Source organism: Monodelphis domestica, chromosome 4, assembly GCF_027887165.1.
Source record: "Monodelphis domestica isolate mMonDom1 chromosome 4, mMonDom1.pri, whole genome shotgun sequence".
NCBI classification, from domain to species: domain Eukaryota; kingdom Metazoa; phylum Chordata; class Mammalia; order Didelphimorphia; family Didelphidae; genus Monodelphis; species Monodelphis domestica.
Window position 1 is genome coordinate 326,532,921 of NC_077230.1, and position 5,680 is coordinate 326,538,600.

Sequence of the window (5,680 nt, forward strand, 5' to 3'; positions counted from 1 at the left end):
AAGAAGCAAGGAGGGTTAGAGGTAGAAAGTGGAGGGAAATGAAGGTGAAAATATAAAGACAAAAAGATGGGGCTGTGAGTAATTAGAAGTAGGAGTATGGATTTAGCTTAAAAATTAGTCTATTTCTTCATAACTCAGGTACCCTTGCTCCTGCTAAGGAGAAGTATCATAGCTTTGAGAATTAAATTCTGAGCCTGGAGCTTCCCAGGATTCTGCTCTTTACTTAAAAATTCAAAATACCCTGTCTAGAGTGAAAAACCAGTATGGTGCCCAAGATTAAATTTTTCACTCTGCTGATTTCCTCTTGAGTATAAGACCCAGTTTGTGAGGTCAAGCTTATAAAGATAATGAGAACCAAGTCACCTTCTTTGAAGAATTTGCTTCTCTTTGATAGGAGAACTTTGATCTCCCTCATTTCACTAATCCATAAATCCAATCATCCTCTCAACTAAACGCTTGGATTTCCCTCTCCCAACCATCCCTCCTTCCATCTAGGGAGACATTTCTCTGTATACATAACATGAGAAGTCAGATTTAGAGCAGGAAAAGATCTTATAGAACATGTAGTCCAATCTTTTCATTTTATCGAGAAGGAAATTGAGATCTAGACAGGTAAAGGTCATAGGGGGGAAACAGAAAAGATAGGATTTGAAAACAGGCCCTTTGACCCCAAACTCAACAGTTCATTGACCTCCCAAGAAATATGGAGAGAAGTTCCTATCAGGCCTTATGAATGGCACTTGATTACTTTAACAAAATATAGTTGAGTTTTTCTTTTTTAGTGAGATCATATAGTCTAGATGTATTCAGTGGTGTTAGAAGTATGGAATCACATAGTTCTAGTCACAACTATGTATAAATATACTAAGGCCTCTTTCTAAAGTTTTCCTGGGTTATTGGAAAAAAGAGATGTACTACTGCACATGAGAAATGGAATGTGACCTAAGCCTCCTTAAAGTCTTTCTAATATACTGTTTCCATGATTCCTACAATCTTGACCTTATTCTGTTTGCCTTGATACAATTTTTTCTCCAATATCTGTTTAATTTTACAATGACCTTTTCTTGAGCTGAACCATTATCTGATCAGGATAATTGAGCATTAAACTTGATGATTATTTTGTGGAATAAGAGAATCTCAGTTGGAAGGGGCCTCATAGACCATCCAGTCTGAAGGATACCTGAACAATAATCTTCTACAATATACCTGAATAGTCATCCAGATTTTGCTTGGAGATATCTAGTGATGGGTAACCCACTATCCCCTAAGTCTATCCATTCCAATTTGGGACAGTTCTCATTACTTGAATCTGTGTCCATCATTATTCTGGCTTGAAAATTTCCCACCTTCAATCCTATGGCACTGGGAGGGTGGCCAGGTCAGGATCCGTTTGTTTTTTTAATCACTTTTTTCTTGAGCTCAAAGATAGGAAAGAAATGGGTTCTCTTCATATGAATGAAAGAGAAAGCTGAGATATCTATATTTTCCTCAAGTTCCCAAAGGAAGAGAAGAAGGGTAGCTAGACTGCCTGAATAGCAACATAATATCCAGAACTCAGGCCAAGCTGTCTTTCAAGATCAGATGAGATAAAAAATACTGTTCTACACTGGACTTCTTTAATAGTGTAGATAAGTACACACTCTCTCTGCATTCTGAAAGATTCTAAATGGACCTATCTTCTCATATCAATTAGAGTCTTTACATTAGAAGCATACATTTTTCCAGAAATGTCAAGGTTATAGAATAATGAACCCGCTGGGCACAACAAGACAGAAAATGACCAGAATAATGAAGACATTGTCTATTCTCAAAGAGTGCTAAGTTGAATGGATTGGTTCCCTGAAGTTACAGTCTCTGGTGGCCTGGTTTGAAGAAAAGAACTCCAAGAAGATGAAGGAAAGGAAAATCCTATATATGAAACATTGATTTAGATTCCATTAGAGAGAAGAAATAAGTTCTTTATACACAAACATAATAACAGGGGCAAGAGCTTCTTTTTTAGCTGCTGCTGGTGCTGCAGCTTCCTTCCCCTCGTGTGCCCCGACGACCAAGCTAGAAGCCGGTACCATGTTCTGCGGAAAGCTGATGGCCCTCAATTATCACAATCCAGCTGGCTTCAATTGCAAAGATGAAACAGAATTTTTATTATTTTTTTTATTGTTTGGCTTGAAGATAAAAAGATCAGACACTACAAGATTGAAGACAGAGGAAACTTAAGAAACATCCACAATAGTGAATGGCCTAAGTTCTTTGAAAAGTATCTCAAAGATGTTAACTGCCCTTTCAAAATTCAAGAACGATAAGAAACAATTGATTGGATTCTTGGTGTAGCTGTTAGACTTGAATATGGAGATAATGCTGATAAATACAAGGATTCCACAGCTGATAATGCTAAAAATGCTGACAATGCAGCTAAAAATGTAGAGCCTCTGATTAATTTGGATGTGAATAATCCTAATTTTAAAGCAGGAGTAATGGCTTTAGCCAACCTTCTTCAGATTCAGAGCCATGATAATTACTTGGTTATGCTTAAGGCAATTCCCATTTTGGCTCAGGAACACTTAACTCAGGAGGCAGTTTGGAAGGCAAATCAGACAAAAGAGGCAATGGGGAAGGAGCTGGAGAGGGAATGCAGAGCAAGCAGCCTAGTCACAGTGACAGAGACACTCCATATTGCTCTAGCCTTCCAGGAGGTTTTGGTCTCAGGGTACATCAAACCCAACCAAGACGAAATTAATCGTATCAAAAGTCTTTAGAGATCAGGAAAGCTCAAGCTCCAATACCTCTCCCCCACAGACTGCTGGACTTTAATCCAATCAAAGCCTCCAGAGGACAGGGAAGTTCAAGCTCCAACACCCCTCCCCCACAGACTGCACTGAGAGATCTCCTGACAAAGCTCCAAGAGGGGAAACTGACAGAAAACCCCAAAACCAAAAAAAAAATGAGAGGAGCAAGAGCACAAACAACTGCAGGGAGTAAAGAAGGGGGTAAATATGAGCAAACAACAGAAAAAGAAAAAATGAAATTACAATTGAAAGCTTCTATACAGGCAATGAACAAAGAGCAAATGGAACAGAGAAGGAGGAGGGAACATCTTGCAATAAAACAGAAACTCCACCAAATTGGATACAGTCTTTGGAAGAACTCAAACTACAATTCAAAACACAATTAAGAGAGTCTGAAGACAAATGGGAAAAGAACTTTAAAACTAAGTTAAGTCATCTGGAAACAGAAAATAGTGCCTTGAGAGCTAAAATCAACCAGCTTGAAAATGAGGCAAAAGAGATGAAAAATGAAGCAAAGAAGATGAAAGGTGAGGTAAAGGAGATGAAAGATGAGGTAAAGAGGATGAAATATGAGGAAAAGGAGATGAGAGATGAGGTAAAGAGAATGAAAGATGACCTCCATAGAAAATCAGACTAGAATGAGAAGGAGGACCAAAAAACCAGGGATGAAATCTAGTCTTTAAGAACACAATACAACAATGAGAATTAAGTGACTTCACAAGGCAATAGGACACTATAAAACAAAACCAAAAGAATGAAAAAATTGAGGAAAATATGAAGCATCTCATTCACAAAACAGATTTAGAAAATTGTTCCAGGAAAGACAACTTAAGAATCATTGGTTTACCAGAAGACCATGACAAAAGAAAAAGCCTGTATGCCATACTATTGGAATTATCCAAGAAAACTGCCCCGATCTCCTAGAACAAGAGGGAAAAGTGGAGATTGAAAGAATCCACAGATCATCTCCTATACTTAATCCCCAGCTGACATCACCCAGGAATGTTATAGCCAAATTCAAGAACTATCAGGCCAAGGAAAAAATATTACAAGCTGCCAAGAAGAAGTCATTCAAATACCATGGAACCACAGTGAGGATAACACATATCTAGCTGCATCCACACTGAATGACCTAAAGGCATAGAATGTGATATTCCAGAAAGCAAGGGAACTAGGTCTACAACCAAGAATCAACTACACAGTAAAATTGACTATATTCTTACAGGAGAAAGGTATGGTCCTTCAACAAAATAGAAGAATTTCAAGCATTTGTAAAGAAAAGACCAGACCTGAACAGAAAATTTGATGCCCAAGCATAGAACTCAAGAGAATCATCAAAAGGAAATTAAAAGGGAAAAAAGAAAAAAAAACCTTTTTTTAAGAGACCCAATAAGTTAAAATGATATGTATCCCTATAAGAAAAGAGGTCATTGGTAACTCTTAAAAATTGTTATTATCACCTGGACAGCGAGAAGAATTACACTTAGAGGGAACAGTGACAAACTGTAGAGGATGAAATGACAAGACATAAATATGTATTTAGACATATATATATATATATATATATATATATATATATATATATATATATATACAACTAGAGCTAAATAAAGAGGTTAATACTAAAAGAAATAACAAAAAAATAATAACAGGGGCATAAAGGGTTTACTCATTAATATACTTATGTATAAATCTGTGTAGGCCAATAAACACAGGATTTTATTTCAAGCAATACTGATTTATTTATTTATATATTCCATGCCCTTTTATCCTTTAATAAGGAAACTGCTAGGTCTGTGTGATCCTAATTGTAGCTCCATTGTATGTGAATGATTTCTTTCTGGCTGTTTGAAGTATTTTCTTCTTGGCTTAATGACTTTTGGATTTAGCTATTATATTCCTGGAAGTTGTCATTTGGGGATTCTTTCTAGAGATGATCTATGAATTCTTTCAATTTCAATTTTATTTTCTTCTTTGGGGATCTCTGGGCAGTTTCTAACAATTCTTATGAATAAAAAATTAATAATGGTGTTTCTTATAATATGATGTCCAAGGTTTTTTTGTTTTTTTTTTAATCATGGCTTCAGATAGTCCAATAATTCTCAATTGTCTCTACTAGATCTATTTTCTATGTTAGTTGTTTTTTCAGTTAGATATTTCATGTTTTCCTCTATTTTTTAATTCCTTTGATTCTGCTTTATTGTTTCTTGATTTCTAATGATATCATGAGTTGCTTAGATGGTCAATTCTGATTTTTAAGAATTTATTTTCCTCTTTCAGTTTTTGGTTCTCCTTTTTCAATTGGCCTATTTCTTCTTGCATCACTTTCATTTCTCTTCTCCACTTTTCCTCTGTCTCTCTTAATTGGTTTTTGAAGTCTTTTTTGAGGTCTTCCAGAATCTGTGTCCAATCCATATTTTTCTTATGTACTTTGTGTGTGTTTCCCTTGCTTTTGTTGTCTTATGCTGTATTTGTACCTTGTTCTTTGTCTCCATAAAAATTCTTTAGAGTTAGGTGCTTTTTTGATTGTTTGCTCATTTTTCCTGTCTAATTATGGGTAGGCTCTGTTTTCTGGGAAGTTGGGGTACCCTCTTAAATTTTAGTCCTTCTTTGATGTTATTCTCAGCTTATTTTGGGGGTTTTTGTCTGTTTCAGTTCTTAGACGACAATGTGATAGTCTGAGAGTTAAGAGATCTGAAAGTCCCTTCCCTTGCTGATTCAATTGACCCTTGGGATGCTGATAACTTAAAGACTTGCCTCAGGCTTGGGGCAAGCTTTTGATCATACTCTGAACTTCATCAAGTCAGGGACTGATTAAATTCTAGCCCTTGGCTTAGGCTCAAGTTTTTGGACTCACTATGTATTTGATCCAGGCACACCCTTGATTGCCCTGT

At 36.3% G+C, this 5,680-nt stretch overlaps 1 pseudogene; it reads left to right on the plus strand.

Moving 5' to 3' along the window:
- Positions 1-2,052: 2,052 nt before the first annotated feature.
- Positions 2,053-2,771, plus strand: LOC100619261 (RNA transcription, translation and transport factor protein-like; annotated as a pseudogene).
- Positions 2,772-5,680: the final 2,909 nt, after the last annotated feature.